Source organism: Pituophis catenifer, unplaced genomic scaffold (genome assembly GCF_029215685.1).
Source record: "Pituophis catenifer annectens isolate HBS135680 unplaced genomic scaffold, rPitCat1.0.hap2 SCAF_3, whole genome shotgun sequence".
Lineage (NCBI taxonomy): Eukaryota > Metazoa > Chordata > Lepidosauria > Squamata > Colubridae > Pituophis > Pituophis catenifer.
The window spans coordinates 100,462,582-100,473,813 of record NW_027256883.1 but is presented as its reverse complement, the minus strand read 5'-3'; the positions used below and the strand labels follow the sequence as shown (position 1 = coordinate 100,473,813).

General features: G+C 44.6%; 1 protein-coding gene across 5 annotated transcripts in view; it reads left to right on the top strand.

Moving 5' to 3' along the window:
* Positions 1 to 3,071: 3,071 nt before the first annotated feature.
* Positions 3,072 to 11,232, top strand: part of RELL2 (RELT like 2) — an 88,032-nt gene continuing 79,871 nt past the window's right edge. For all 5 annotated transcript variants that reach the window (XR_011600154.1, XR_011600155.1, XM_070939167.1 and 2 more), the window contains exon 1: positions 3,072 to 3,140. The gene's annotated coding sequence lies outside the window, so the exon portion shown is untranslated. The remainder of the gene's footprint in view (positions 3,141 to 11,232) is intronic.

Here is an 11,232-nt window from a genome sequence, read left to right as displayed (position 1 = left end):
CACAACAACAATCCTGTGAGGTAAGTTAGATGAGAGACAGTGACTGACTACAAATCACTCAGCGGCTTTCATGCCTATATGGGTACTAGAACTCAGAGTTTCTTGGTTTCTAGGCCAGCATCTTAACAACTACACCAACCTGTCTCTGTTGTGTGTTTTTTTTGAAAAAGTTTTTTTCTCATAAACATATCTTAAATGTACAATTTCTTATCTAACATACATACTTTCTTTTAATTTTCATACTAATACAATCTTCATCCTAAACAATTTAATTATATTCGGGGTTGCTCTTCTACCATTTCATCTCCCTTGTTTTACATCAATCCTTCTTCTCTCTCTCCTCTCCTCTCCTCTCTTTCCTTTCCCTCCCTTCTTCCATCTACTCTTCTACTTTCTTCTTTCCTCCTCTCCTTTTCCTTCTCTACTTCCCCTTCCTTTCCCCCACACCTCCCTTCTTCCTCACTTCTAACCTTCTCTCCTACTCGTTTCCCCTCTTTTTTCCTCTCCTTTCCCTTTCTTCTTTCCCTCTCTCTCCTTCCTCTCTTCTTTCCTTTATCCCTCTCCATTCTCTCTCTATTGTTGTATTCATTTTCATTTTAGTATTTTCTAAGGTGGTATTCAAGCAATCCTGATTTTTACTTTCTTTTCAATTACTTTTTCATTTTACTAAATTCATCCATATCATCATAAATGTACATTTATATAATAACATTTTCTTTCTTTCCCGCCCCCTTTCCTCTTTACCATTTACACAGGTGTCTTCTGGATTTCTATTTCTTTTTTGTCTTCTCTCTCATTTACTCATACCTTATCTAATTTATTTCTCTATAATCTTTTATTCATATTTCTTTTCTAACCATACATAAAATCATCCCCATGTCTTGAAATACACCGATTCCTCTTTATCTTTTATTCTCAATGTCTGCTACTTGTTACTGGGAATTGTAATAATTCTTAATAGTATATATAATGAAGTTATATACTGTTACTGAAGCATTTACTTAGTACATTGAAATATGTTTGCATAACTTGGTGTAAATAACATCTTAAATACTGTACTGGGATGAGGAAACACATCATACTACAGTGTAACAAGTACAAAAATAAACATGTGCTAAAAAAATGGAAGAGAGAGAAAACATTACTATCCCAGTACTTGAAAACAATCTTTCCTGCACATTACAATAGAACTAATGGTAGCAATCCTTGTTATATGTTGTGTGCATTCCATGTTTATTCCTTTTGCTCTGTTTCTGGGTGAGGTTTTTACTCCCAACAGTTTTAAGTAACCTTAAGATGTTCTGTAGTTAAGAAGAAGAAAAAAACATGTTGCTTGTGCATATATAAGTGCAGCAAGGGATTTGCCTTGGTGTTTGATTAAGTAGTTTAAATAAGCAATCCCAGTGGCATCAATGAGTGAGGTTATAATGTGTTCTGTAATGCTTACATGATGCTGTCTTACAACAGAGCTTGGAGTAGGATCATTGTGATCAAAGAATATTATAATTTAGTGTGATATTTTCATAAGGTAATTGATATTCATCTAAGTAAACCATTATTTCAGCTTTAGAGTTCTGTGCATTCTTCTGTGTCCTATGAGATCACATTTAAAAGCATTTAAAAAGCTTTCTCATAATACTTTGCATACACACATTCCAAAATCCAGCACGTTTCTCAGATGCATTTGCAATGCATGTTTGAACCTCCTGGTTATTTAAGACTTCCAGTGTGAAAGGAGAACAAGTGTGATAGACTGAAGAGTTTCAGAAATGTCTTCCAGTTCATTTAATATTTCTATAGTATGCCCTTCCAGCAAAGTAAATGCTTTTTCCTAGCTAGCTTCCTGGCCCATTACAAGACTTTTGTCACTTTATGGCTGCTTATGCTTCACTGCTATGGGGTGGCAGACTGCCATGAACTATGGGGAGGGAGAATGAAAGTGGGAATGCTTGGGGAAATGAAAGTAAGTGCTGTATCTCCTCAAGATGCTGCTTCAAGGTCATCCAGCTAGAAGGAGAGAACAACATATCTGCTTGGACTGACCATTATGCTTGCCTGAACCTGGTTGGTTATATAGGGGTGGGCAATGAGAGACAATTAAGGGAGGGGGAAATAGGACTTAGGGATTTTGGTGCGTGATTTTCAGTTCTGGCTTTGCAATACTGCACTACTGCAATACACTATTGCAATATACTTGATCTCTAACGAACTATACCTTTCTCAATAAATGGATCCAAGGATCATTTTTATTTAGAGGTTTAAGTTGTGGCAGGTTGGACACTTTTTGTGTAATCATTGGTTTAGCAAAGTTATTTTAGAAGGTATGAGAAAAGTATTTTATAGATTTCCTACCTTTTGCTGCTTTCAGATTTTCTTTCCCTATTTGGCCACAATGGAATCTTTCAGGTTTACAGGCTGTATTCCAGCTGGCAGGTATAGTATTAACATCTGTGTTTGCCATTGATGGGTTATTAGTTGTATCCCCATTTTTAAAAAAATGCTTTATAGAAATATGAATCTTTAGAGAACAAGGTCATTCCTGTGAAATATATATGTTATACTCTGTGCCTAGTCAGTCAATATTTTTGGTGAGTTAATTGAGCTATCCAAGGCAAAGATTGAGAGAATATGCAAAACTTGCATATTATGATTCAAGAATTGAAATTAATCCCTTGGAATAGAAGCAGACAGAGAAATGGGCATCTCATTTTGAATCTTAATTAATTATAATGTCCAACTGGCATACTGAGATTTTCCCTCAAAGCACTTTGCAGACTAACTAATATTTATTAGATTATTCATAACAGTCATTTTGTGTGCAAATAATTCTGTTTCATAATTATATTGGCTCAATACCAAATGTATCTTTATTTAAATCAAATGGCTATTTTGCTGAGTTAGATTTACATAAACTCATTGATTTCTGTGTACCTAAAAGCACCTAATTTTGAACATGATTGAGCTACACGAGTCAGTATATATATAGCTCTCTCTCTCTCTCCTTTTTGCTGCCTGTTTGGACTTTGCGTGATGGGGACTTCAGATCAGCAAGGTGCAAGAGAGAGATAAAGTTAGCCCATATTCTGAAAGTTAACTGCATTTTGGGACTAGATAGCACAATCATCTTGGCAGAAAGAGAGGTAAGAAATATTGTTTCTTCTCAACCCACAAACTGTCCTCCTGTTAATACTGAAATATTATAGTTTATTAATTATAAATAAAAAATAAAAAATAAATGCAACATGTCTTTGGATCAGGATTGTATCAGATATTCTGGTCTATTGCCAAATGACTGTAGCTTAATAATCTAATTATGTGTCAGTATAATTTTATAGAGTAGTAAAGTAAAGCCACAGATTTTTGTCAGAATTTTTCTTCTGAATTTTTCTTGTTTTAAAATGTGATGAGAAAAGTGGATGTATAGTATTAGAAAGTCAAAGTCTGTACTTTCAAGCAGTCTTGAAAATTAAATGCAGTAGGTATTATATAAACTTGGTTTATATAGCAAACAAATTTCAAATTCACTAAAAAGTCAGTGCAACAAGAGCACTGACAATAGCTGTCATCAGCTATTTCACACATTATAAGGATCATTTATGCAGAGTGAACTACAGCTGGTCAAGGCTCCTTCACAGATCTACTGCCCCATTTAAAAAATTATATAGACAGGACAATAACTTCCATGGATCTTTCTCTTATGTGATTATGTATAGGATTTTGCTGAACATAAGTTCACAACATCATAATGGAGAATATAATTCTCTGAAAAAAAGGAAATAATGACAGGCAAGTGATACAACGAAAATATACTGCAGTGTTTCTTTAGGCAATCAAAGTTTTGCTTATGATCTTGCAAAGAATAGAGGCATACATGGAGAGAGCAATGTCAAACTAATATATGCATATTGTAAAAGAAACCGAGACATGAAAATAGTTAGTTAATAAAAGGTAGAACAAAAGAATACAAGGAGGAGGTTTACCTCTGCTCCATTGACTAGATGGAAAATAAGAATTTAATTGGCATCTAAATCTGGTCAGCAATAGTTTAATTGATCAGTAAAGAGTTAAATCATTATCAGCAGTGACAGGCACTGGAATTAGCCATGCTAAGGTGCTAACATCCTTGGGAGAAATACAGAAGGAAAAGGGGGGAAAAGAATACCAAAGGATGATATTATACACAATGGCTTCTAAGTTTTTAAATTTTCTTATACTTCTTGAAAGTCTAATTTTAATGTATTTTATTCTGAAATTTCAGGGACCATGCTATTATTTTTCAGCCATCATGTCATTGAAATTCAGCATTGTGGTGGGAGAATACTTAGGGGCTGCAAAAAATAGATATGATCCTTATGTTTCAGGTTATTTATTTTTGAAATAACAAGACCCAAGTGAATACTTTGTTGCTTATCTCATACATCTTCAGAATGTATGAAAATAATAGCAGTGATCCCCTTGCACTATTTTTTGAATCCCTATTGCCTGAAGATTTCCAGTCATCAATCTGAACATAATGCTCTGGGTTTTGTTTTGTTTTGTTTTTTGCACTGTTAATTGAATATATTTTAAATCCTTTACGCAGTTGTAAGTAATGCAGGCAACAACATCAGAGGAAAGACTACCATTCTTTGCATAGATTTAGAAAATGCATATAACAAACACTAAAAAATTATCAAAGACAACTGAGCATATCAATTAGATAAATTGTGACCAGTGTCAGCTTTGGAAGCCATATTAGGCCGGAAGCTCCAATGCTGCCACCTTCTCATATGTGGGAAAGTAGGAGAAGGGGTTAGTAGACGTAATAGCATTCTTTCTGTCGATCAAGGTCAGGGCGAGCCCGCATCTGGAGAAGGAGTGGTCAGGGAGCTGGATCGGGATGGAACGGACATTGATTGGAGCATGTGACTGACTGGGTGGAAAAGCGGATGGTTTTGGGAGCTTTGACTTACTGAAGGAAAACCCGGGCTTTTCAGATTCAGGTTTTCCCAGATGTGCCAGTTTGCCTATTTTAGTAAAGAGGACTTTGGAAAATGCTTGCTTCCGCATCTTTACTTGGAATAGGGTTTTTTCTGGAACGCTGACATTAACCTGAATCTCTCTAAAACCTAACAGCACTCTGTAAGGGGGCTGTCAGGGGTACTGAGCCCCAGCATCTACCTAAATCCGGGTGATGCAAAGACTCAGTGAACATGGAGGAGAAAGGAGAAATTGGAGGGAGGCCCGCCAGGGCCCCGGATGCTCAAAGAATTGCCAATCCCTTGCTTGCTCTTTCTGAAGAAATGGGATGAGCCATGGAGGCTGCAGAGGAAGCCCTTCGACTTGGGGCTTGGGCTGAGGCGTCAGATTCCTGGAAGAGTTGCCAGTCTGACCCAGCTCCAGGAGCGGAAATGAAGTCGCCCCCTGAGCCAGATGGGAGGATGGGGGCTGCTGTGGAATCCAGGAACTCCCGGGGCTGGGATCAGCTGCACCCAATGCAGAGCCAGTCCTTAACTGGGCTGAGAGTTTTGAGCGAATGGAAGTAGGGGGCTTTGCCCCCCCTTCCCAACCCCTGGAGGTGAGCTGGAGGCTGGTGAACCCAACATTCACCCTCCCTGATCCAGGACATGGAGGGAGGATTAAGTTTAGGTTTAAGTTTAGGTTTAGGTTTATTAAATTTGTATACCGCCCTTCTCCCGAAGGACTCAGGGCAGTGAACAACCAAAATTAAAATACATACAGTATAAAAATTAAAATAAATTAAAACAGAATTAAATCAGTTTGGCTTCCCCAAATTTTAAAACCCTTTACCCATAAAATAACCCATTAAAATCTTAAGCCAGCCCGGCTTACTGAAATAAGAAGGTCTTCAACGCTTGGTGGAAAGTACGGAAGTTTGGGATCAGTTGTAGTCCTGGGGGTGGCTCGTTCCAGAGGGCAGGTGCCCCCACAGAGAAGGCTCTCCCCCTGGGGGTTGTCAGTCGACATTGCTTGACTGACAGCACCCTGAGGAGACCCTCTCTGTGGGAGCGGATTGGCCGGTGGGAGGTTATCGGTGGCAGAAGGTGGTCTCATAAGTACCTGGGCCCTATGCCATGGAGCGCTTTAAAGATGAGAACCAATACCTTGAAGCTCACCCGGAAGACCACCGGGAGCCAGTGCAGCTTGCGCAGGAGAGGTGTTACATGGGAGCGCCTTATCGCCCCCATAATTACCCGCGCAGCTGCATTCTGGACCAGCTGAAGCCTCCGGGTGCTCCTCAAGGGGAGCCCCATGTAGAGAGCATTGCAGTAGTTCAGGCGAGAGGTGACGAGGGCATGAGTGACTGTGCATACGGAGTCCTGATCCAAAAAGGGACGCAACTGGCATATCAGGCGAACCTGATAAAAAGCCCCCTGGCCACGGCCGTCATATGCTCTTCTAAAGACAGCCGTGCATCCAGGAGGACGCCAAAGTTATGAGCCCTCTCCGTGGAGGCCAATGACTCGCCCCAATAGCCAGCGATGGCACCAGCTGGCTATATCAGGATGCCGGCAGCCACAGCCACTCGGTTTTGGAAGGGTTGAGTCGGAGCCTGTTCCTCCCCATCCAGACCCGCACGGCCTCCAGGCACCGGGACATCACTTCAAGGGCATCATTGGGGTGGTCTGGGGTGGAGATGTACAGCTGAGTGTCATCAGGGTACAAATGGCACCGCACCGCAAATCCACGGATGATCTCACTCAGCGGCTTCACATAAATGTTGAATAGGAGAGGTGAGAGGACGGACCCTTGTGGCACCCCACAAACAAGGTGCCTCGAGGTCGACCTCTGCCCCCCCAGCCAACACGGACTGCGACCGGTCGGAGAGATAGGAGGAGAACCACCGTAGGATGGTGCCTCCCACTCCCAACCCCTCCAGCTGGCGCAGCATGATACCATGGTCGATAGTATCAAAAGCCACTGAGAGATCTAATAGGACCAGAACAGAGGAACATCCCCTGTCCCGAGCCCTCCAGAGATCATCAACCAATGCGACCAATGCCGTTTCCGTGCTGTACCCAGGCCTGAAGCCGGACTGGAACGGATCCAGATAGACAGTTTCATCCAGGTACTGTGGGAGCTGTCGCACCACCACACTCTCAACAACCTTCGCCACAAAGCGAAGGTTGGAGACAGGAGGTAATTTGCCAAAACAGCCAGATCCAGAGAAGGCTTCTTGAGGAGAGGCCTCACCACCGCCTCTTTCAAGGCGGGAGGTAAGAAACCCTCACTCAAAGAAGCATTTATGGAGCCAGCCTCATATAACGTCCCAGGTAGCCAGCACCAGCCAGGAGGGACACGGGTCCAATAAACATGTGGTTGCATTCAACTTCCCCAGCATCCTGTCCACGTCCTCGGGAGTCACAGGATCAAATTCCTCCCAGATAACATTCTCAAGACCCGCCTCGGACACCTCGTCTGAACCCACCCAGTCAGAGTCCAGGCTGTCCCAAATTTGAGCGATTTTATCGTGCAGATAATGCGCAAAATCCTCAGCACACCCTTGCAAGGGGTCTTCCCGTGCTCCCAGGTGGAGAAGGGAGCGGGTCACCCTAAACAGGGCAGCTGGGTGATTATCTGCCAACGCGATAAGAGTGGAAAAATAGTTACACTTTGCCGCTTTTATCGCCACTAAGTAGGTCTTGATATAAGACCTCACTAGTGCTCGGTCAGATCCAGAACGACTAGCCCTTCAACTACTCTCTAGGCATCTTTTCCGGCGCTTCATCTCCCTCAGCTTCTTGTAGAACCAAGGAACTGGGCCAATTCGGCACCGGGTCAGAGGCCGCAAAGGCACGACCCAATCTAAAGCACCAGCGGCCGCCCTATCCCAGGCGGCCACCAGGTCTTCCATCGAGTCGTGAGCCAGAGTCTCAGGGAATGGCCCAAGCTCCATTTGGAACCTATCAGGATCCATCAGGCGCCTGGGGCGGAACCACCTAGTCGGTTCCGCCTCACTGCGGCAGGGTGTAGCAGTCAGGAAGTCAAGTCTAAGGAGAGAATGGTCTGACCATGACAAGGGTTCGATAACTATATCCCCTGTATCTAGACCATTCAACCACTGACCAGAGACAAAAACCAAGTCCAGAGTGTGTCCTCCTGTGTGAGTAGGGCCATGAATTAACTGGGTCAGTCCATGGCTGTCATGGAAGCCATGAACTCCCGAGCCACCTCCGAGCCATTAGTAGGTTGCAGACCCTTATCCCCTTATCCACCCAGAGGCCAAATGACAGGATTAGTGCAGCATTCCAATCCTGCAGCAGTGGGGCATCAGGCTCAGCCAGCATACGGAATGCAAAACCCGCCTTTCGGGGCCCCTTGCCAGACTGCCTTAGCGTTAACTCCTGCTGAGAATATATAGCCTGTATGGGGTTTCTGTCCTGGCCAGGGATGGATCCAGTGCCAGTGGTATCCCACGCTGTCTGTTCCAAGCTTCCAGGGATCCCCCTGGCCCCCCTCCTATGGCCAAACGATCCAGTCACTGCAGGGGGGAGTAATCCAGCAACCGGCTAGAATGCCCCACCCCCCTCCAATGCAGCAAACAGCTCAGCAGCTGGGCCCCCTCCCCCAGCGGCCGACGTTGCCCCCGTCCTTTCCAGCCCAGCAACTCTCACAGCAGCCTGTTGGAATGCACCAACCAAGAGCAGCCCCACAGCAAGTTCTATCCCAACCACCTGCGAGGCCAATGCCCCCCCATTTCAGAGCAACCTTTGACGGGACGCCAGGCAAGTTAGCTTATTTCCTCAGCAGGGTCTGGGCTCACATGGATCAGTATGGGGACCAATACAAATCAGAACGGGACTTAGTGTCGGCAATTTCAGATGGGATGAATGAGGGGGAGGCTTCTGAATGGATAGCCCAGCTGCACAATGAGGGCGCTGTAGAACTGGAGAATGCTGATCGGTTTATCACACTGCTCCGGTCCCGATTTGAGGACCCTGACCGCGTAAATGAAAGTGAAGCCACGCTAAAAGTCATGAAGCCAGGTAATCGACCTATAAAAGACTTTGTATGGGACTTTAGACGAGTCGCAGGAAATCTAGGCCATTGGCCTAACCGCATACTCCTAGACTACTTTAAAGAAGCTATTGACCCAGAAGTCAGAAAAGCCTGTGGGATCCAGGAAGTGCCTGAGCGTCTCCACGACTGGTATACTATGTCCATTGCTCTAAACAGAGAAGTACACCCCCCCCAGCCAAACCCCAGCACAGCAGCCACCTCGGAGATCGTTATCTAGATGACCCATTTCAAAGGCTACAAATTTCACCCACCCCTCAACCGGAGGGGGCGATTAATTGCTATCGGTGTGGACAAACAGGACATCGAGCTTCTGCGTACCTGGCCCCTGCCCCAGTTCCACAGCAACAACCTGCCCCAGCTGCACAAGGCAGGAGGGCTCCAAGGAAAACTCTAGACACCAGCCGATTTGCCAGACAAGCTGTGGAAATTCCCCTCCCCACTGAAGAGAGGGATGAACCTCCGGTTAAAGAAGCCCTTCCCGGTGTGCCTAACGGGGATGAAGACCCGATGGTGAGTGCACCCATCCCTCCCTTCTTAATTCAAGTAAAACTGGTGCTGCCAGACACAGGGAAACAAGCAGAACTGCCAGCAATAATAGATACCGGCTGTACCAGATGTTTAATCGGGCTTAAAGTGGTGGAACAATTGGGGATCAAGACAACACCCTTAAAACACCCAATTAAATTTCACCAGGTGGATGGAACGTTATTTGGGGGAGTCCTTGCCACCCATATTACTGAACTGATTAAATTAGAGATGGGGAAACATCATGAACTTATACGATTTATAGTAACCCCAAAAATGTCAGAATCTATCATACTGGGCCTGGCTTGGCTGAACAAATGGGGCCCCACCGTCACATGGGACGATGGATACCGAAAAATCAGGACAGCGGTTGGCCCATCACACCATACCCCTCCCCCCAAACAGCAACCCACCCATAACGGCCAGGGGCCAGAGACAGCTGCAGCTTGTCCAATGGGCCTCCAGGCGAACACCAAATCCCTAAAGTTTATGCAGATTTAGCCGAAGCTTTCGGTGAGGAAGAGTGTAACCTCCTCCCACCTCACTGGCCCGCAGACTGCACCATCGAACTACAACCGGGGGCAAAATTGCCAAAACCTAAAATGTACTCCATGACACCTGCTGAAATGACCGAGTTGAGGAAGTACATTGACAACAACCTAGCCAGAGGGTTCATCGAGCCTGCGAAATCCAGCATGGCCGCCCCAGTACTGTTTAAAGAAAAAAAAGATGGTTCCTTAAGATTATGTATTGATTTTCATTCTATCAACACCATTTGCATGCAAAATACCTACTGACACCCCCTCCCACTGATGAAGGACTTACTGAACCACCTATCGAAAGGAAAAATTTTCACCAAGCTAGATCTAAGAGAAGCCTACTACCGAGTTCGCATAAAGGAGGGAAACGAATGGAAGACTGCTTTTAACTGCCCCTTGGGCAGTTTCCAATTCCGGGTCATGCCTTTTGGGCTCCAGGGGGCCCCAGGGGTCTTCATGCAACTGATCAACAAAATTTTGCATGACCATTTATATCAGGGGGTTCTTGTTTATCTCAATGACATTCTTATATCCAGCAAAACTATGGAAGACCACGTCAAATTGGTCAGACAAGTGCTGAGAAAGCTCCTAGCAGCCAAATTTTATGCAAAATTGTCCAAATGTGAGTTCCATAAGGAGGCCCTGGACTACCTGGGATACAGGGTGTCGAATAAGGGGATCGAGATGGACCCAGGGAAGGTGAGGGCAGTGCTGGACTGGCAGCCTCCCTGCACCCGTAAGCAATTCCACAGCTTCTTGGGATTTGCAAACTTTTACAGACAATTCATCCCTTCCTTCACTGAGGTCGCACTCCCTTTGACAGAATTGCTAAAAACCGGCCCATCTCCCACCAAGCCAAAACTTAGCCAGCCCTTAGCTTGGACAATGGACTGCCAAAAATCCTTTGAACGATTAAAAAGCCTATTTGCGGTGGAGCCAATCCTACAGCATCCTGACCTGAATAAGCCCCTTGTGGTACAGGCGGATGCAAGTGACATGGTGGTGGCTGCTGTTCTACTGCAAAGGGACTCCCGAAACAATCTCAGTGTCTGTTAACAATCAAGGAAGTTAACAGACACTGAGCGCAGATGAGCGGTGTGGGAGAAAGAGGCATTTGCGGTGCGATGGGATCTCCTGTCCTGGAGAC